At 44.4% G+C, this 22,199-nt stretch overlaps 1 protein-coding gene across 1 annotated transcript in view; it reads right to left on the reverse strand.

Annotated features, from left to right (window-relative positions):
• The window catches only part of Cracd (capping protein inhibiting regulator of actin dynamics), a 231,613-nt gene extending 211,595 nt beyond the window's left edge, over window positions 1-20,018 (reverse strand). Inside the window, 1 exon segment of the mRNA XM_036200554.1 lies at window positions 19,831-20,018. The gene's annotated coding sequence lies outside the window, so the exon portion shown is untranslated.
• Between the last annotated feature and the right edge of the window lie 2,181 nt (window positions 20,019-22,199).

Below are 22,199 nucleotides of genomic sequence, written 5' to 3' on the forward strand. Positions count from 1 at the left end.
ATCATCATCATCATCATCATCATCATCTTACCTGGCCATGAGCCCAGCTACCAAGTTAGGACAGCATTCACTCAGTCTGATGATACAATGGCCTAAGCCATATGTCACTGAGGTTGTAGGAAGTACTGAGGAGCCAGGACTCACTCACTTGTGTAAGCACACAAGGAAAAGACCAAGACACCTCCAATTACCTCAACCCACTAGCAAGCAACATAGAAGGAAGATGAGGGAGCACAGAAAGTAACAGTCCTCTGTGTGATCACAAAGGGTCGTGTCAGCAGGCTCCAGAAGCCTGTGTATTTCCAAAGGACTCAGAGTTCTCATCCTCCTGCACTGGAATTGTCTCCTGCATCTGTTGCCCAGCAACCACCTGGTCATCCTGAACCTGGGTACCAACCTCAGATGACTCCAGTCATCACATACAGCTATGCCCAGCCTGTGTCCACACAAGAGACTCAAAGGAATACTGTGTGCTTGGTGGAGGGTGGGGGGGTTGTCATTGACATTGTGGTGAGCCGGGGTGAGGTAGTGTCAGTTCAAGAAGAGAATAGAAAGGAAGATGGGGAACCAGTGGAAAATGTAAAGATAAGAGTCTTGAGCAGCACCTAAAAATGTGTGAGTGAGGGGAAGAAAAAATGATGGAATGGTATCTGTTTGTGTGTAGTGTGTGTGTCTCTGTATGTAGTGTGTGTGTGTGTGTGTGTGTGTGTGTGTGTGTGTGTGTTGATAGAGACCAACTGAAGATATCTGTATTAAGAAAGAAAAGAACTGGTGAGAAGTGAGTAGAGTCTAAGAACAAAGTTCCTGATGAGGATGCACCTCAGTGATAGAGCACATGCCTTAGGTTCAGTCCCCAGTATGTATGTATGTATGTATGTATGTATGTATGTATGTATGTATGCATGCATGCATGCATGTATGTACACACATATGCATATATATGCACCTCAGTGATAGAGCACATGCCTTAGGTTCAGTTCCCAGTATGTATGTATGTATGTATGTATGCATGCATGTATATATGTATGCATGCACACACATATGCATATATATATGCACCTCAGTGATAGAGCACATGCCTTAGGTTCAGTTCCCTGTATGTATGTATGTATGTATGTATTATGCATGCATGCACACACATATGCATGCATACATACATACATCTATATATGCACCTCAGTGATAGAGCACATGCCCAGTATGCATGTATGTAAGTATGTATGTATGTATATATGTACACACATATGCATAGACATGCACATATATATATATATATATATATATATATATATATGTATATACACACAATGTCAGCCTATACTCCTGTACTCAAAAGGCTGAGGCAGGAGGATTTTCTGTTGAGTTCAAGACCAGCCCCCAGCAAACACTCCATAGCAGCTGAGTTGAAGGAAGTAATGAGGTTAGGAGCACAGGCGGGGTGTTGGGCCCTGGAAGGCAGCAGACTCTGAGGAAATGATGATGACTTAGCCCCTAAATGTATTCTCATGAAAGCCACCTGGAAGCTGCTCAGTCCCCAGGGCAAATCATTAGGAAGCAGATCAGTCATGCAAAATAAAAATTAAGTGGCATGATAATAACGAAGAGCCACAGAAAAACCCAAGACAGTGGAGTTATTAAGGGGAATGTTTGAGGCTTCGGAAGAGAAACACGTTCCTGTTGGATTTCCCGAAAAGCAAGGGCCCAGGTCACCAGAATGAAGGCAGTGTCGAAGTGGATGGAAAGGTTTTGAAATGATGGCTTTGAAATTCCAGTAAGAAGTCAAGGGCAGTAAAATCACATGTCACTGTAACCGAAAAGCTCCATCCCACTGATCTGTGTCTGTTTGTTTTGCTTGTTTTTTGATGCCATAATGGTTTTTTAAATTTACTTTCAGTTGACAACTGTAGATATTTATGGGATACAGTACAATTTTTAGTTTGTATACCACTGACACCCCTTTGTCCTGACAAATGACAGTGGCCAGTTGAGGACCCAGAACACAACCTGTATACTGCAGTGACGATGAAGAGAGCCGGAGCCTGAGAGGAGTCCCTGGGTCTACCAACCTGGGGCTCCGGGGCAGTGTTCTAGGAAGGCTGCTGCTGAGTGCTGCCAGGCATGCTCATCCAGCCCACCCCAACACCAGGGTAGGTGAGACAGGAGGATGTGCAGCCAGTACTCTAGTTATGGTCCAGCCTATCACCCTCTGGCGGTTTGAATACGAATGGCCCCCACAGGCTCCTGTATTGGAATACTCAGCCCCAAACGTTAGAACTGTTTGGGAAAGATGAGGAGGTGTGGCCTTGTTGGAGGAGGCGTTTCACCAGGGGCAGGCTTTGAGTTTCAAAAGCCCATTCATTGCCTCTTGCTTACGAATCGAGATGTCAGCGCTTAGCTACTGCTCCAGCGCCGTGCCTGCTTGCCTGCTGCCATGCTCTCCGCCATGACGATCATGGACTCTAACTCTCTGAAACTGTAAGTTCTAAGCAAACTCTTCCATGAGTTGACTTGGTCATGGTGTCTTGTCACAGCAGCAGAAAAGGAACTAAGTCAGCCCTTTGAGGACACTCAATAAACTCTGCTTAGCTCCGTGGTGGAGCTCAGGTGATCCACTTCTATCCTCAGCACAAAGGGGAGTGGGGTTCCTAATGAAGCCAAAAAGGTTTATGGCTAAGAAAGTAGTGGGGCTGGAAGGCACAAAGACTGCCAGAGAGGGGAGCTGCAGTCCATGGTATACTGACTGGAGGTTGTGTTCCCCGGTTATTGTCACCTTGACACAAGCTAGAGTCACCTGGGGACTCTTGAGGAATTGCGTCCAACAGATTGGCCCACTGGCATGTCTACGGGGCATTTTCTATTAATAATTGATGTAGAAGGGCCCAGTCCACTGTGGATGGTGTCATTTCTGGGAAGGTGGCCCTGGATCCTATCAGAAAGCAGACTGAGCAAACCATAGGGCACAGGTCAGTAGGCATTGTTCCTCTGTGGTCTCTGCTGGACTGGGCTGGGACATGTAAGCCAAGTCAACCTTTTCTTCCCCCCAAGTCGCTTTGGGTCATGATGCCAAAGGAAGCAAACTAGAATAGAGGTCATGAATCTCCTGTGAGTTCATACTTCAATCCTGAATCTTGGTTGTGTAAACATTGTTTCTTCTCTTTAAACAATGCAAATAATATTTATAAGTGTTCCACGAAATAAGATCTACTAAGACCAGGGTTGGGAAGGTTCAATTTATCGAAATACTTAAAGTCCTTATTTCTTTCTTAATGCAATGATGGAGAGAGCTATGAAATTTACACCGAACTGTTCATAGCTCTGGGACAAACAGCAGGTCAGAAAACACTGTAAGTGCAGAAACGCTTCTTTCATAGTGAGACAGTGTTTGGTGCAGCAAAGTTGAAATGCCTGCACAGGAAATACATATCCCCCTATTGCCTTTCAAAGGTCCCAGTGCTTTCTAACCAACCAAATATAAATACTATAGTTTGCAAAACTACTTGTAAATCAGGCTGTGTAAAGACAAAGCCAGGCAGGCTCCAGAAATGGAGCTCAGGGGCTCAGTGCTTCCCTGGCATGCCCAAGGTTCTGGATTCAACCCCCAGCACTCATATGTGCACACATACACACATGCTTACTCACTCTTACACACATTTCAAAATTCTAGTAACCAGAAAATTATTACAGCAAAGTGGGTCATGGTTTCATTTCACTCAGATGAAAGTTTAACTACATCTAAGAACAACTCTTGTTCATTGACAAGAAACCAAAAACACAGCCTGAAGAGACGACTCAGTAACTAAGAGACTGTCTGCTCTTCCAGAGGACCTAGGTTTGGTTCCCAGCACCCACATGGCAGCTCACAATTGTCTATAACTCTAGTTTCAGGGGTTCCAGGGGATCTGATGCTCTCTTCTGGCCTCCATGGGCACCAGGCACACACATGATGCAGATATTCAGGCAGGCAAAACACGCATACATGTTAAATAAATAAATAAAGTATTAAAGAAAGCAAACAAAAAATGGTACTGCTGGACTCTCTGTGTGCTATATCCAGGTCACACTTTTTTTTAGAGCTCAGATGGCCCCAATCCCATGCTGTACATGCAGAGCTGTGGCTAACAGCTATATATAGGCTTTGGTTTTCACCAAATGACCAACGCTAATTCTATAGTCAGCAGAGTTACCGAGTGCCAAAAGAACAGCTATTTCTTTGCATCCTTCTAATCACTTAAAGACTAGAGAGCCTGTCTTCCATCTTCATGTCCCTTCAAGGTCATGTCAGGAGGAGATGCCATCCCTAAAACTGTCAATGACCCTCGCTCTTGAAAAAAATTAAAAGTAAAGCCAAAGCCTCAATTTAAAAAATGTACACACATCCATGTCATTTCTCCTGCTGTCACCCTTGAAAACAAGTTCCTACAGATCCACAGGGAGATCTGGCTTAATTAGAAGTTTCACAGATTACATCAACTATTCTTTTCCAAATGGAGAGAGTGAGCAAAACACACATGGGTGCTTTTTCCCTCTGGTCCTACATGCAAGCTTTCAAATGACAGTAAAGACTATTTTTTAAACAGTGAAAATGCAGTATATATCAGCTTCAGGTTGTAGTCAGTGATTCGAGTCCCAATGGCATACATCTAGGGAGACTTGGCTGTGACAGTTCTAAGCAGAAGCTTTTGACTGAAAACTGCTGGGAAGATGGAATGGTGACGCTTAATCCCAACTCCAGAAGAAACAGTCAAAATGAACCAGAGCTGGCTGCCCACTGCGCCGGTAGACAGCTTTTCTCTCGCCAGCATGAGTTAAGGGAACAGGAGAACTCTATCCAGGCAGGGCAAATGGACATTAGAGCAGGAGCCATGTGGCCAGGACAGCAGAGGATCTGTGTGTAGTGAGGAAAGTCAGCAGACTAAGAAAGCAATTATAAGGAAGTTGTGGAAAGTTCTTGAAAGCGACACAGAGGGAAATGCATCCAGTGTCACTCAGTGTCAGATTCCATGAATGCAGGAAGCGCCAAATCTCAAAGGACTCAGCCACGGCTTTGCCCCACCGACTTCCCAGGAGGAACATCTGTAAGCTCACAGGAAACCTAAATCCAGAAGGGGACTAGGACATGCGGTTCATCTCTGGTACCCTCATCAAACACCAGCAAAATTCCTGTCTCTCGGAAAAGGTGAGTGCATGTTTGCTGATAGTTTTTTACAGTGTTCTCCCTTCAGCTTCATAAATAAAGAGCCTAGTAAAGAAAATATGTGAATACTGTCCAGAGAATGAGCAGAAAGATAGGATGGGAGACGGTATTTGTAAATCATCTACCCAATGATTGGCATCTAGATACACACATTTTTTTTTATAACTCAACTGCAGAGAAACACAGCAGAAGCAGAAGTAGAAAGGAGAAGAAAAGATGTAAAAAGGAGGGAAGGAGGAAGGGAGGGAGGGAAGGAGGGAGGAAGGAAGGAAGGAAGGAAAGAAAGAAAGAAGGTATAAAGGAAGGAAGGTGGGAAGGAAAACTTAATTCAAAAAAATGAGCCAAGGATTTAACAGACATTTCTCCAAACAGGATACACTAACAGCAAATAGCTACATAAAGGGATACTCAAGGTCATTAGACTTATGGATGCAAAAATCAAAAGCAAAATGAGATTGCAGGTCAGGTGCATTAGGATGTCAAAAGATGTCAAAAGACGGGAAATAACAAGTCCTGGTGAAGATGTGGAGAAACTAGGATCCTCGGGCATTGCTGGCCAGAATATAGAACAATGCAGCTACCACAAGAGTTAGCTCTCAAAGCTCTCAAAGAGTCAAACACAGAACTGCCATGTGGCCCAGCACTGCACTCTTGAGTATATCTTAAGAGTACTGAGCAGGATGTAGCCGCTGTACACCAGCTCCACAGCACCATTACTGACAGTGGCCAAACATTCGCCATCAAATAAATGCATATATGGAGTTTTCATCTGTTATATACATTCAGTAGTATCATATGCACTGACAAGAAGGAAAACCTGATATTTACTACAACATGGATGAAACCCCAAAAGATGTGAAATTAATAAATGAAGCTCCCAAAGGCAAATATTATACAATCCCATTGATATGAAATATCCAGAATAGCCGGGCACTGGTGATGGTGGTGGTGCATACCTTTAATCCTAACACTTGGGAGGCAGAGGCAGGTGGATCTCTGAGTTCAAGGTGAGCCTAATCTACAAAGTGAGTTCTAGGACAGCCAGAGCTATACAGTTAGACCCTGTCGGAAAAAAAAGAAAGACCTGGAACATGGTGATAGGTGTTTCCGATTTTTAATATTCTGAATGTACCAAATGCCAATAAGGCACCTGTTTAAAGTTGCTTGAATGGTGTTCTGTTAAAACATTTCACCACAATGTGAATTAGTTTTGAATATCTGAAGAAAAGACACCAGAATACTGGGCATCCAAACGGGATAAGCAAACCATCTCCCAACACAACCTGTTAGTTAGATGTCCAAACAGAACTACCTTTCTCATGCCCTTCCCTCTTCCTGCCTTTTCCTCTGTATTTTCTAGTTTTATACAAACTAAGTAGACATTCTGAGGAAGACGGATGCATGCAAAAATGATGACGAGAATTTGACTTTAAAAATATAAATCACAGTCTAACAGGGGCCTGACAGAATGAGGTAATGTAGAGTGGGAACTGGGAACAACAGCAGGCTGAGCCAGAGGCCCAGAAGGTTCCTATCTTCAGCAGAAGAACATTTGCTAGCCCTGAACGTGTAAGCCACTCAGTTGCCTTGCGGCACTCTAAAGGATCAAGGATCAGGGGAGTGAAATAATTCCCACGGGGCTGGCTTCTCTGGCTGTGGAGTTCTGTCTAAGGACAGAAAGCAGCAGACTCTGGCTTCCATGCCAGCCAAGGTCAGGGGTCACATCTTGGACTGTCTCTGCACACAGTCTTCCCAGTAGTGCACCAGCTTCCCAATAGTGCACCAGCTTCCCAATAGTGCCTGTGGATGGGAAATCTACTTAAAACTAGACCATCTATCACAGGAAAATGTAGTTCACCCAACCTAATATCTCCCACCAAAAAGTAGCCATTGTGTCCAGCAGCAGTGGTGCATGCCTTTAATCCCAGCATTTAGGAGGCAGAGGCACATGGATCTCTGAGGTTGAGCCAGCCTGGTCTACAGAACAAGCCCCAGGACAGCCAGGGCTACACAGAAAAACCCTGTTTTAAAAAAATCAAACCGAACAAAAAAAAATCCAACAACAAAACACCTAGCTATTGTTTTTGTTGTTGTGTTTAGTTTGGAGATCTGGGTGATGAGACTTGAACCCAGGACCTCATCCATGCTAAGCGTGAACTCTACCACTGGGCTGTGGTCCCAGCACCAGGACAAGCCACCCAAAAGCACACCCTTCCACTTCTGTTCAACTCTTTGACATCCCAACGATGACAGTGCTAAAGACAAACGTTTGTCCTTCAGTCTTTTCACTTGATTTGGGAAGAATCAGCCGTAGACTAAATTAAGACCTCAGGCTAGACCCTGCTTTATTAATGATTCTTTTAAAAAAAATCATAATGACAATGTAATGATTACAACCGTTAGAGCAGTCTCCAAAGATGTGTTCCAGTTGTAATTAAAACATGATTGTCCCAGGGCTCCCACTTCATTTTAATTTGTATTAAAATAACTTAGGCAGACTCTCTGATATATCGAAGAACCATCTAAAATCCTAAGTGAGACACTAAGTAAAAACTACTCAGCGTCTTCCCCTTTTGCAAGGCTTGAGGTGAACGGCATCCAGGGATCGCAATGACCAACTCAAATGCATTTTCCCCCTGCCATCGCACTGGAGACGGCGATCTGTATGTAGTGAGACTATTTAAAAGAAGGATCACTCAGAGACTGCCCACCAGGGACCACATCGGTGGATCTAATCGAAACTGTAAGAACATTTCCTTAGGAATGGATTGTAATCAGAGCTGAAGAGGCTGAACTCCCGCGGCTTTTCACCCGATTAGACTTAGGCTTTTCGGTTTAAAAGGGATTCCAAATATCCCTATGGCGGCTTCTGTTCCATTCAGTCCTCTCTGGGCTGTAATATCTAGGAAGGACAGAGCACTCTAAGGCCCTCACCCAACCTCACTTCCTTTACAAGTGCCATTCATGACCTGACAGCTTATTACAGACACAGGATAAATGCATGGCCTATTCCTGTCCATTACCCCTCTCTTCTAACAGAATATCACCACCACAGTGCAGGTCCCATGTCCCAATGTGCACAACAGTGCTGGGCACAGAGAGCTGCAGTTAAAAACTGTGCCTGTGGATCAGCCAACTGGGTAACTCTTGCCTCACCCTTTCATTTCCACATGAGATCTTTGAGGCCCGTGGGCATAAAGTGACATGTCCAAGGTCAGGAGGCCAATGAAGTCAACTCTGGGCCCCAGGACTACGCCTCTCTTCTCCCACCCATCCCTCAAAATGGGTGCGCTCATTTCACTTCCATGCCTTGGCATCCCCCACGGTAGCTGTTGCTCAGTCTGATCATGGTGCTGTAGCAAAAGTTCACAGACTGAGTGACTTATAGTAACTATATTTATTATCGCTCTGGAGCCTGGAAGTATAAGATGGGGTACTTGTAGGCTTGGTGTCCAGAAAGCGATGGCTTCCTGGTTTAGAGTGCATTCTCACCGTGTCCCATATAAACTGTGTTCCCCAGCTCGGTTAGACCTCTCCCTTCTCTTTCTACTTGGTAAATTTCTACTCATCCTTCAAGACCCCGCCCAAATATCTCTTCCTCCATGAGCTTCCTTTTGCTCTTTCCTCATTCTACCCTCCTGCCCAGAAACATCACTCCTTCCTCCAAGGTCTTACACCACTGTGACCTCGTAAGCTCCACCCTGTCTGTCTTCAGTGGCCTAGTACGAGTTCTTTTCCTATTAACTATCGACTCCACGGTTCCCAGAACAAACAGCTGGGGCAGCGGGGTAGGAGGGAGATTCACGGGGTGACCCTGCCTGCCATTCCATGTCCAACATGACTCCTGTTGCCAAATCAGAGCCCACCATCCCAGTTGCCCATCAACAGCATAAAATTGTGGGTCTTTTTCAAGTTAGAAACTACGACAAGGTGCTGGAGAGATGGCTCGGTGACTGCTCTTCCAGAGGACCAGGGTTCAATCCCCAGCACCCATAAGGCAGCTCACAACTGTGTGTAATTCCAGCTCCAGGGGACCTGGCACCCTTACACAGACATACACGCAGGCAAAACATCACTGCACATAAAACTTGGCCATTCATGGTGAGACAGGAACTACAGCCTCCTCCCTCCTCCTTCCTCCCCATCATCTCCCCAGGCCCACAACCTGCTCAGACTGGGCAGGCTAAAGCCAGCCAATCAGAAAAGGGAAGATCCTGCAAACCACCCTGCCCTTCTCTTCTTTTTGATACATCTCTGAGTGTGCCCTGACGTGTCCAAAGATGCCATAGCCAATCAAGTTTAAAATTATGTAACCATTGCTTGCTTAGCCGATTGTGTTTGTTGGTGATGACCGAACTGTCCCTGGAATTCCCCTAGCTGGGCTTAAAAGGAGCCTGCTAGCTTCTCTGGGGGGAGGGGGGCGGGCATCGCCACTTTGTTGTATGGCTGACCCCTGCATGCAGGAATTCTTCTCTGGAGAAATAAATGATCTTGCTTTTGCATGCATGAGTGATGGTCTTTTGTGGGGGTGATTCTGGGACCCTAACACTACCATGTCACATCCATGTAATCTATCCCCAAATTGTCATTCCATTCATGCTATGCTAGAGTGCCCAGCACATTTACAGCTAGAGGATGGAAATGGTACTTTCACTAAAGTTCATAACACAGGACACCGACACTCATTTTTCTTATCCTAGGGTAACCATGTGGAAAGTGCCACCCTGTTTTGTTTTTCTGTACCTAGAATCAACCAGAGCTATGTGGAACCACCAAAAAGCATAGAAAATAACAAGCTAGAAACATGCCCACACACCACCATTTGTGAATATTAGCAGGTCCGGATTGTGAGTTTAAGTGAAGCATCAGAGCTCCCTAACAAAACCGTTGTTCGATAGTTGTCTCTGGGAAGTTGATAACAAGCTGATAGACACTAGGAACTGAGCACGTGCCAGAAAGAAATACTAGACTTGACGCCTTCTAACACAGACATCTTTAAGATATTAATCATTGCCACATTAGAGCCACCTAAACCCAAAGCACAGTTACTCGGTCCACAGTTGACCCATGACTACTTACAAGAAATACACGTTGAGGCGCCCACTTGCATGAACACCCTCTCTTTTATCTTTGTTATTGTGTACATGTGTTTACGAATGTGTAAGAAGGCCAGAGGTCATCCCCAGGCGACTTCTTCATCACTTGCCGCAACCTTATTGTATGAGACAGGGTTGCTCACTGAACTTAGAGCTTGTCAGTTTGGCTCCATTGGCAGGCCAGGAAGTCCTAGGCTCCACCTCCTCAGCCCTGGGAATAAAGGCATTTGTACATGGTGTTGGAGAACACGCTATGCACTTAAGCAATTGAGCCATCTCCTCAGCCCCGAATGTCTAATATTTTAATATGCTTTTCTCACAATCAAGTAAAGTTACAGGACCTTTGACCCATTTCAGAAGGTAAAGCAGCCTAGATAACATTATGAGCACAGTGAAACCATGCCATCCTTGGATGAGGAGTCTAGCATCACATCCATATGCAATGGCACAGGACGGCTGCATGTATTAAACAGCCCACTGGTGGGTGTCCAGGGTCCCCACTTTCCTGAGTGTCCATCCTACTATCAGGAGTGTTGGGGTAATGGAGAGCTCATTACTCAGCCTCTGTGCTGAGGGGTTGGCCTGATCAGTGATGCCTAGCCGAAATACAGCACAGGCTATGTATATAGTTATAAATTCTCTAATGGACACACTAAAAACCATAGAGAGCCAAAATCAAGACTAAGTAATATTTTATTTCATCTATCACAGCTAAAGTGTTACTATTTCAGTGTGTAATTAAGATTTTAAAATTATTAATGACATAGTTTTTACAGTCTTTCTCATCCCAGTAAACAAGCACATATTTCATAAGCTGTCAGCACATCTCTTGGGACCAGTGAGGCCATATGCCACAGCACCAGTCTAATTAGCCTCGGCTATTCCTCTCAGCACTGCAAGATATCCTAATAAAGAAGACAACAGATTTACAGACCAGGGTACACTTAGAAACACTATAAAGTCGTTCTCCTGAAAGTCTAAGCCAAAAAAAATGGGGTTTTCTGCCCTTTGTACCACTGTTCTTTTTAACTCAGTAGCTGTGTAGACCGGTAAATTATTCGGATCTGCTACTTTAGCCCAGACCCCCCACTCTCACCACCACCATCCTACAAACCCCCAGGTATGTTAAGAACCCTGGAGACAATGCATAAGTGAATCAATAAGACATCTTAAAACGTAGCAACAACGAAAACAAACAGTAAAATGAGTTCAACAGAAATGACCAAGAAAAAAGTCTGATGACCATGTTATCCTTCACATACTAAAATGATAATGTGAAATAAAATTTGCACATGATTTGCAATCAGTGCTCTAATTACTCAGCATCTACAGAGAGATTCCCAAGAGTCCCCTCCCCCAACACACACACACACACACACACACACACACACACACACACACACACACCAACATACACTGTATTGTTTATTAGTCTCTTTGTGATCAGAGATCTGCCTCCGCCAGATGGCTGGTCTGGGATAGGAGTACAATAAGCAATCGCAGAACAAAGCAGAGCTAGCTGGCCATCCCAGGGACTGAACCTATGACCCCGACCTCATTAACTCTAAAAGACAGCTAACCCATCACAAACACAGACTGGCAGGTGCATCATAAAGAAAGCTGGGAAACCCCACCGTGTCTGTCCCTGGGACACCCAAAGAGAAGAAAGTCACTAAAGATGTATTATGTAAGAATTCCTCAGAGCAGAAAAAGGATGCTTCCCTTGATTCATGTATCACGCGATGTGTTATGTATTTGGGTGGTATTTGCACATGGTATCCCACTATTACATATAATTTGTATGTTTTATGTATCAGTTTAAATTTTAAATAAAAATTTTGAGAATTTATATCTTAAAAAAAAATGGAGGACATCCTGAAACAGTGGTTTAGGGAAGCCTGGGTCACACTAGTGTCTAAGCAACCCTGCTGGCCCTGTCACAGCATCCTTAAGGATCCTCACTGGAGACCTTCAAGGCTGTGACTATGGGGTTTGGTGTGCTCAGGTTTTGTCTTCTAACAGTGATCTCAGGATTATGGTGTTTCTTTTCTTTTCCCCCAAATGTGGAAAACGCAGACTATCAATGGCATGTAGGAACTTTCACTGATAATTCACTGACCCCAGCTTTTCCTAGACTTAAATAATTCCCAGGCAGTCCAGCTTCGCCCCCAGCCTGTCCCTGGATCTCTCTTGGTGATGGCCAAACCCTCATTTGGTGAGCACATGGCTTGTTCCTCCCTGACCCAATCAGAACCTTTGGAACAAGCTGGTCCTCTTTTCTGATCTCTTGGATGAACTCCTCTTCACAGCTGCTACCTGCTTCTCACTCCTGTTCTCCTCCACCCCCCCCCCCCCCCCCCCCATGTCTAAGGAGCCACCGACTTCTAACGTCCTCTCTGTTTGAGAGATGCAGTTTCTATGTTCTTTCCTCAGCCACTTCCCATTGCACACCGCACCAGTCTGAGAAGCAAGTGAACTGAAATTTCCCCTTCATTAGCATAGACGCATCTGACAGCTTCTAGAGATATAGGAAAGGGCTGCTGAGGATTCAAGCACTCATTTGGAAATATACTTCACATCGTTGGTGCTTTAACGAACATGCACTTCAGAACTTTCTAGAATATAAAAGCTTATACATATGGTATTCTATTTGGCTTCTTTAACATATGCAGTAATGTCACTTTACCTTTGGCTAGCTATAAAATATCTCTTTGAGGCACCTTCTATTTTTATACTTATATTCTTTAAAATCAAGTTCCACTTAGGGATTAGAGGGTCTGCAACCTTGTACTTCTTGTGTGTATGGAAATCATACATCTAAACTGCAAATACCCACACTTATATGCTTCAAAGTCATCAGTACAAGAAAATACCCAAAAGGATTTAATGTCTGTCGCTAAGAATTTTCACACCAAGAATAAAAAGGGTGAAATGTAATGATAGCCAAATTTATTGTCTTCCTAAATACACAAATTATAGCAGCTGTGACCATTCTACAGCTAAGTTTCTTTCTTTCTTTTTTTTTTTTTTTTTTTTTGAGACAGGGTTTCTCTGTATAGTCATGGCTGTCCATGAACTTGCTTTGTAGACCAGGCTGGCTTCCAACACAGACATCTGCCTGCCTCTGCCTCTCAATTGCTGGAATCAACAGTATGTACGACCATGTCTAGCAACTAAGTTTATTAATTCTCACAATTCATTAGGGGTCAAGCATTAGAAAATAAAAGGAACAAATTAATAAAATAGGCATGAAACCTTCATTGGTGAGTGGACAATGCCAATGGGCCTGGACTACTACAATAACACACAGTTTCATTACAGACAAAATCACTTTTATATAGCTTGGGAACATTTGCTTGCTTTGTTTTGTTTAAGACAGGCCTCCCTATGTAGCACAAGCTGCCCTTGAACACCTGATCCTCTTGCCTTGTCTCCTGAACACTAGCATGTTCAGATTGCAAAGTGATTTTTCTCATAGCCAACCTCAGGACAAAATTGAAAGTTTAACAATAAATACAACTGTATCTATATTTCGTTATACTAATCTCAGAAGATGATGAGGATTGACAAGCAGAAATACACGAATTTCCAAATAAGTCATTAAGCTGCTTCTTCAAAGTAACATTATCTATACAAATTTTGATTTTATAATTGTCAGCTTTGGGGCCAGAGAAACGGCCCCACAGTTAGCATCCTGTGCTATTCCTGCAGAGGACCCCAATTTAGTTACCAGCACCCAGCCAGGATGGCTCACAACCACCTGGAACCCCAGTTCCAGAGCAACCAGTGCCTTTAGCCTCTGCAGGCACCTGCATTCACATGCATATACCCACATGGACACACACAAACATATATGCAATTAAAAAATTAAAACAGAGTGCTAGACAGACAACTCAGTGATTAAGAGTGCTTGCTGCTCTTCCAGAGGATCCAAGTTCAGTTCCCAACACCCACATAGGGTAGCTCACAACAATCTATAACTTCAACCCCTGAGGATACAACCCTTCTTCTGGCCTCTATGGGCATCTGAACACACACACACACACACACACACACAAGTTTTGGCCGGGCGGTGGTGGTGGTGGTGGTGGTGGTGGTGCATGCCTTTAATCCCAGCACTTGGGAGGCAGAACCAGGTAGATCTCTGTGAGTTCGAGGCTAGCCTGGTCTACAGAGGGAGATCCAGGATAGGCACCAAAACTACAAAGAGAAACCCTGTCTCAAAAAAATAAAAAATTTTAAGTTTTGATCAATTTAATTTAACACACTGGTTAAGAGAAGGGTGGGGTGGCATATGCTTTTAATGCCAGCATCTGAGTGGTAGAAGCAGAATGATCAGGGTTTCACGGCCAGTCTCAGTTACATAGAGCTTTGGAGGCTAACCTAGGCTAAAGAGAACTTTTCTCAAAAAAGGTTTAATTAAGTACCTCTTTCGTCAATCACCCTCTTTTGTCAATCACCTCTCCTTTTTTTGAGATAGCGTCCCTCACTGGATCTGGAGTGCATCTTCTGGCTAGACAAGCTGGTCAACAGCCCTTGGAATTCTCCCATTTTCACCCCTAGCTCTGGATGGAATGTCTACCACAGATGCCTGTTACCATGCCCGGCCTTTTATGTGGGTGATGGGGAATCACTTAGATCCCTATGCCACACAGCAAACACTGTACCCGAGTCACCTTCCCAGCTGCCTAACAATATTGTTAAGAATAGGAGAGTCCCAGAAACAAAATATATTAAAATTAATTCTAAAATACAAGCTATGTTGGTTCAAAAATTGAAATATATTTATATACTCAATATACTATACATATATAATAGGTGATGGTGGTTTCTTACATGGACTGTCTGAAATTAAATACTTTCACTGCCTTGTGATTTTGAGACCAATCAATACACTATAAAGTACCCTCTGTGGCTCTTAAGTCTTCATTTGTGCCTTAACAACAGCCGACATTCATTTGTAATGAGGTCTTTTTATAGTTACAAAGCTATTTTGAGTCTCTTCCGAAGATATATTAAACCTTTGAGTGCTCAATAAAAATGACCAATTAATTGACTCTATCACAAAAACCTGAGAAGCTACTCCAAAAATATTTACATTCAAGACTAGCCAAGACAAAATGAATTACTGGTCTCCTGTGCAAGCTTTCGAACTTATAAACTAAGTTAAAAGTGGACTCCAAATGAGTCCTTGCAAAGGAAGCTATAAAACATGTGCTATATTAGGTACATTTTAAATGTTGCCACCCAAATTCATGGTTCTGTTTAAGGTATGAAATATCTGTAGCAGTTACTGGGAAGGGACCCCAAAAGAGTAGGGGAGGTCAAGAGTAGAGACAAGCTTTGGGGTCCAGCAGGACTCAGTCTGAACCTCCACATCATTCCTCACTAACTTTGGGACCATGGGCAAGTTCATAAAAAGCTCTTGATTTCAGTTATCAAATGGGAACACAAGGCTGCCTGCCTTGAGGACTGAATTAGATAACACACCACACACACACACACACACACACACACACACACACACACACACACACGGACTGCTTAGCACGGTCCCTTGACCATGAGAAATACTCAAAAATGCCAATCACAAAAAAAAAAAAAAGAAATGTATAAGAAACACATATGAGTGGGAATTAGGGGAGACTGGGCACCCTAAGACAAACTGGGCAAGCACTTTACCAGGTGAACTCTAAGAATGTGTCTTTGTTAGTAATTTAATATTCAAATTTCCACTCAAGGAAAGATTTGAAGGAAAAGTGTAGAGGCAACCCCAGTTTTTTCCACATGCACCTCACCCGATCATCTTTTCCATGAGTGCTTTCATAAGTACCAGAATCATTTACTGGATCTCAAGTAGCATCTTAAAAATTATATAGAAAACACATGTTGGAAGTCTAAACACTACTTCAAGAGTTTAAAAATGTACCATCGGTGCTGAACATGGTGGTGTGTGCCAATAATTCCAGCAGGTGAAAGGCTGAGACAAGACTACACAGGAACTCTATCTCAAAAGACCATAGACTGGGGACATGGCTCAGACAGGATGCTTGCCTAGCGTCTGCAGGGTCCTACACTCAATCCTCAAAAAGTAAAATAAGTAAATAAATAAAAATAATATACATATAGCTATATATAAACAAGCATGCATACACACAACACACACTCAGTATTTGTATTTCAGGGAACAACATATAATACACCTCTTAATTGAAAGCCACCCTTTTACCTTCTAATAATGAGAATAAAAATAAGCTGTCTAGTGTTTAGCTTGTGTATCTAATATTGTGCAATGAGTGTGTGTATATCACTCCATTTGATCCTCACAAAATCCCTCCAGGAAGAAGGAATCTCACAGAGGAGGAAACCAAAATTTTCAACTACTTGCCACAACAAGGGCTTCTTACCAGGACAGCCAGTTTCAAATTCAGGCCCCCAGTTCAAAACCTTGGCATGTTTACTTTTTTCTTGTAAAATTTTATCCAGGATGTAGACTCTTCACAAGGCTTTAACTAGAGTGCTGTTGTCTGGGGGTGCTGCAGGCAGTCTCAGAGGAGGTTGTGATTCGGGGGCCTAAGTAGCAGGCATGCGATCCAGCTTCTGCCCCTGGCACAGGTGCCTTAGTGGCAAGAATTGGCAAGCCATTTAATCCCGTTGTGTCTGGATTTCCTTACCCTACAAATCAGAATGATAACATCCGCCCTGCGTCTGCCTAAGGAGACTGTGAAATAAGCACATGTAACAAGTGAAATGTCCTGCTGATCTGTTCAGCTATAGGAAAGCATACTGAGTCCACCTGAAAGGCGCCCTCCTTCATGAATATCCATAGTCACTATGATTGTAATAGGCAGGCGCCAGGCTTTCATGAGCTACACGTGGAAACGCTTTTCAGTTCTTCGTACACAATAGGTCTTCGGCAAATGTTCATTAAAGTAAGCCAGCTGCACCTGCATACGTATTATATTCATCTGCATTTTATCTATCACTGGTTTATTCTTTCCACCACTAACTATTGAATGCCATTCCGTGTCATCTATGGACTGCGGCTCAGCAAGGAGGCGCACCACCGCAATCCCAGCATTCCAGAGATGGAAGCAGGAGGATCAGGAGTTCAAGGCCATTCTTGGCTACATAATAAATTCAAAGCCAGCCAGAGCTAAATGAGATTGTCTCAAAAAAAAAAAAAAAATACAGACTGCAAAAATGGACAGTTGGGACTGGGCAGATGTTGTAGCTGGTAAAGTGCCTGCAGGGCCAGCATGAGAACCTGAGTTGGGATCCTCAGTACGCATGTAAAAGCCAGATGTGTTGAGACGATGCTGGGGGAGGGGGACATTGGCCTGCTAGTCCAGCCAAACTGATGAGTTTCAGGTTCAATTCAACGAGAGACTCTGTCTCAAAATACAAGGTGAAGAATAGTGGAGACTATCAAGCCACTAGCCTCCACAGGCTGCACACATGTAAGTGGGCACACACGCACACACACAGGAGTAGTACACAAGTGTACAAACACACATAAAAATGGACGCGGGGCAGTGGTGGCGCACGCTTTTAATCCCAGCACTCGGGAGGCAGAACCAGGCGGATCTCTGTGAGTTCGAGGCCAGCCTGGGCTACCAAGTGAGTTCCAGGGAAAGGCGCAAAGCTACACAGAGAACCCTGTCTTGAAAAACAAACAAACAAAAAAATCCAAAAACAAAAACAACAACAACAACAAAAATGGAAAAAAAGTTGTTGTTACAAAATGTATAAAAAGCATAAAAATTCAGCTTTTTTCACCTAGCAGTAATAACTTACACTACTACGGTGCTTTGTAGTTTATGAAGAACTACATAATTTCATTTTTCACAGCAACCACCCAAGTCTATCATGTCAGCACCATTATCTTCCTGGCTCCAAATTCAGTGCTCTGCTTATACTGCAAAGTCTTGAAAGTTTCTCAGTTGTTACAGGTGACTCTAAACAGAAACTCTGGAGTCAAATTTAACTAATCAATGGTAATTATATTTATGGTTGAATTGCAGAACTCTGCCCGGCCCCACACATTTGTGAGTTAACATAATCCACAATGCAGCCACAAACGTAACCTATACAAGATACATTTCCAAATGTTTCTTTTTAAAACTGCACTTGTATTTTTCTTCTTATAGGCAATTTTCTCTTTAAAAAAAAAAAAGAAAGAAAGAAAAAGAAAGAAGAGAAGAGAAGAGAAGAGAAGAGAAGAGAAGAGAAGAGAAGAGAAGAGAAGAGAAGAGAAAAGAAAAGAAAAGAAAACCGAGCCAGGCTTCTCCCAAGTAATAAAGGCGGTGGCCGTGAAGGTGCCCTCTCTTTGTTGACTCTTTCAAAATTTCTCAACATTGATCATTGTAGTCAGGTGCCCGAGTCACAAACAACGTCAAACGACCGTTAGCCATTTTATTATATAATTCAACAACTACTGTAGGTGATTTTTATGGGGGGTGGACATTGAATTAACTGACAACTTAATGAACTGCTCATTTGCCACGGGATATCTACTAAAACCTTTCGCTAAAATTGCCTTATCCTTTGTATCCTAACCACTCCCCTTCCACCACTGCCGCCTCCCCACCACACACACACACACACACACACACACACACACACACACACACACACACACCCCTACACCCAATGCCAGATCAGTTTCCCAGCCATTATTCGTAAAACCATATTAAAATTTCACAACACATGGTCACTGTTACTAGGTTTTCTCCCCCCTCCCCCTCCCCTGAATCAATGTCTTAAAATATGCCTTCTCCCTTGAAATCCACAATTCAGAAAAGCATTGCGATGTCTCGCGTGTGAAAACATTTAACATAAAATTCAAATGTCTGCTCTTGGCTGATGCTCCGGTTCTTTTAAAAAGCCATACCCCACCCACCGCATCCACCCGGTTAGAGGTCCAATCTTGCCACCACAGAGCTCTATACAAGAAAGGGCGGTTAGAGCTGCGGGAAAGCCATCGCGATGGGAGAGAAGATAAGGCGAGCCTGTTTCACGCCCTCACCGGCGTGCGGTCCCCGACTCCAGCCCTGGGAGGGAAACCTTTGTTCGCCTCTGCCATCAAACTGGTGGCTCATCAGAACTGGGGCAACAAGAGTTTGTGCGCATCGGTTCAGCAGAGGTTAAACAAAGCGACGCAGCCTGGGGACCCGGCTGAGCCGGTCCGCGTCTCAGCTCCGGGCTGCCGAGGTCCGGCTCCGCGCCCGGGGGTGGGGGGCGACCCGGGAACCGGACAAGGCGCGGGAAGGGGCGCGGGGCTGAGCGGGTCCCACGCTCTCGGCAAGTTCCCGGGGTGCAGCCGGTCTGCAGATTCCTCGCGGGGACCCACGGGCGCGCACGCTCCGCACAGGTCCGGAGGACAGGGGACCGCGCCGCGCGTGGGGTCAGCGCCCCAAGACCTCCCGCCGGCCGCCCGAGCCCACGCCCCGGGCAAGGTCGGAGTCTCCCGCGGGCCGAGCCGGAGGGTGGAAGCCACCAGCTGCCCATTGTCTGTTCCCGCGACCGAGGGGCGCTCACCTGCGGTTTCACCGGGCGCCACGGTGGAGGGAGGGATGACGGGCGACGCGCGTCCCGGGGACGTCCCAGCCCTCCGAGCCTTCCCTGCAGCAGCCCCAGCAGCAGCGCGGCCGGCTCTCAGGCGCCCGCGGCCTCCATTGCTCTCCCCGCCGCTGCCACCGCGCGGCACTGCGCGCCCAGCCCCGCGCGCCGTGGTCACATGCTCCGCCCGCGCCTCGCCTCGGCCGCTCGGACCCGCGCCCGCCCCACCCGGGGACCGCCGCGCAGCCCGCCGAGCTCGGAGGGCGCGCCCCGGACCGTTCCGCACCTCTGCTGACCCGAAACCAAGAGTTAGCCCAGGGCACCCTGCGGGACGTGCTGGAATGGCCAGACCGAGGGCTGAAGGCAAGGGTCGAGGTGCACCTTGCAGGGGGCAGGAAGCCAAGACCATCAGTCGCTACCCGCTCGGGATGCCCAGTCAGGTTCCGGGTACTTGCATGAACCGGTGGTCACTAACTCAAGTGACCTAGACCTTAGAGGGGTTTCACCCGGCAGGGTGCAAAGTATCCGAATGGGTCAGGTACTCCTTGAGGCGCTCACGTGGAAAGATGTCTCTCCAGAGATAGAAAAGCTAGATTGCATTGCTGAATCTCTGCATCAGAACACAGTGACATTGGTCATTATTGTCCCCATTCACAATAAAATTAAATACTGACTGTGATATCCTCGGGAGAATCATTATCTTTTCCTGATGCAGGCTAATCGGAAGCAGTAAAGACTTAACTTCATACTTTTTGCCATAGCTCTTTGAACAGAAGCCTTGGAAATCAGTTCTACCAGCCTTTTGTTGCTATGAATACGAAGACACTAAAATTAATTTAGTCTTATTAAATAATAAACAAAGCCGAGATCTTCTGTGACAGAAGGTGTAGAAAGCCAACCCTAACATATTCTCTATAATGAATCAGAGATCCCAGCGCCCAAAAAACAGCGTGTGTGACTTAGAAGAAGAAACTGGTATTGCAGGGTCTAGTGTGTGGCTGCTTATTAAACTGAGTTTTTCTGGATAATTTTTGGTTTTGTTTTTGGTGGTTTTGGTGTTTAGAGAAAGGGCTTCTCTGTGTAGCCCTAGGTGGCCTGGAACTCACTCTGTAGACCAGGCTGGCCTCGAACTCTGGGATCTGCCTGCTTCTGCCTTCTGAGTACTGGGATTAAAGGCACGTGCCACGACCTCTTTGGCCCTGGATAAATATTTTAATTAAATGCCAGCATAAGATTTGGGTGTGGATTTTTGAGAGCGTAAGTGTTGTTTCATTGGTCAGGATTACACAAATCCTAAGCCATGTCTGCTTTACTCCAAATAAAAACGCTGACAAGGGGCTGGAGAGATGGCTCAAAGGTTAAGACCTCTGGCTGCTTTTCCAGAGGATCTGACACCCTCACACAGACATACATGCAGGCAAAACACCAATGTACATAAAATAATAATAATTTTTAAAGAGACTTTTTAAAAAAGAAAAATGACAAGTTTTAGAAAGAATTACTTTCGTTTGGTAATACTAGAAATTTATTGAAGCTGAAAATAAAATCTGGGCAGAACATGTAATTGGGCTTTTTTTTTTTTTTTTTTTTTTTTGATGCTTAGGCCAACTGCACAAGAACCACTCTGTAAAAATTCAAATTTACATAAGTGTAGGTCTACTGACTTTTCATTTTATAAGACAAACATGGCAACTTACATGCTATTAAATATTCCAGAGACATGATGCCTATATTAGAATGTTTTAGTGACAGACTTTACGCATCAGACCTCAAATCAGAAGCCAATAGGAAACCTTGACTATCTTTTGAGCTATTTGCCTTGGCTTTTGACTATCACATCATCAACAACAGCTCAGTCCTTGGACTAGTCAGCAAGGAACTGTGACGTTCATGCCGGACTAACAGAAACTTTCAGACCAGATCCAACATGTTCAGGGTGGTATGGCTGCAGACTAATGGAGACTTCCAAAGTGGCTCTTAAGTTTTCCTGCTTGGAAGGTGGCATGTTTGACAGAATGTCTTTCTTCTGACTTCTCAAGCATACTGGTTCATAGGTCATACTAACAAAAGATGACATATAAGGACAGCTGAATATCTATGTGCAAAAGAATTATACAAGCATCAGCTCAAAATATATGGTAAGCATAAAAGTAAGAGCTAAATCTATTAAACTCTTGAGAAAAACTTTGAAGTAAAAGTAAGACAATGTTTCTCACATGTGAAAGGAAATATTAGGCCAGTCCCACTAGTGAACTAGATCTTTTACAAAATCTAAATAAAGTCTTTAAAAACAAAACCATCTGTACCTTAAGAATGAAACAGTTGTGAACCAGCCCTGACGTTGTTAG

This window comes from Onychomys torridus, chromosome 10 (assembly GCF_903995425.1).
Source record: "Onychomys torridus chromosome 10, mOncTor1.1, whole genome shotgun sequence".
In the NCBI taxonomy this organism is placed as follows: domain Eukaryota; kingdom Metazoa; phylum Chordata; class Mammalia; order Rodentia; family Cricetidae; genus Onychomys; species Onychomys torridus.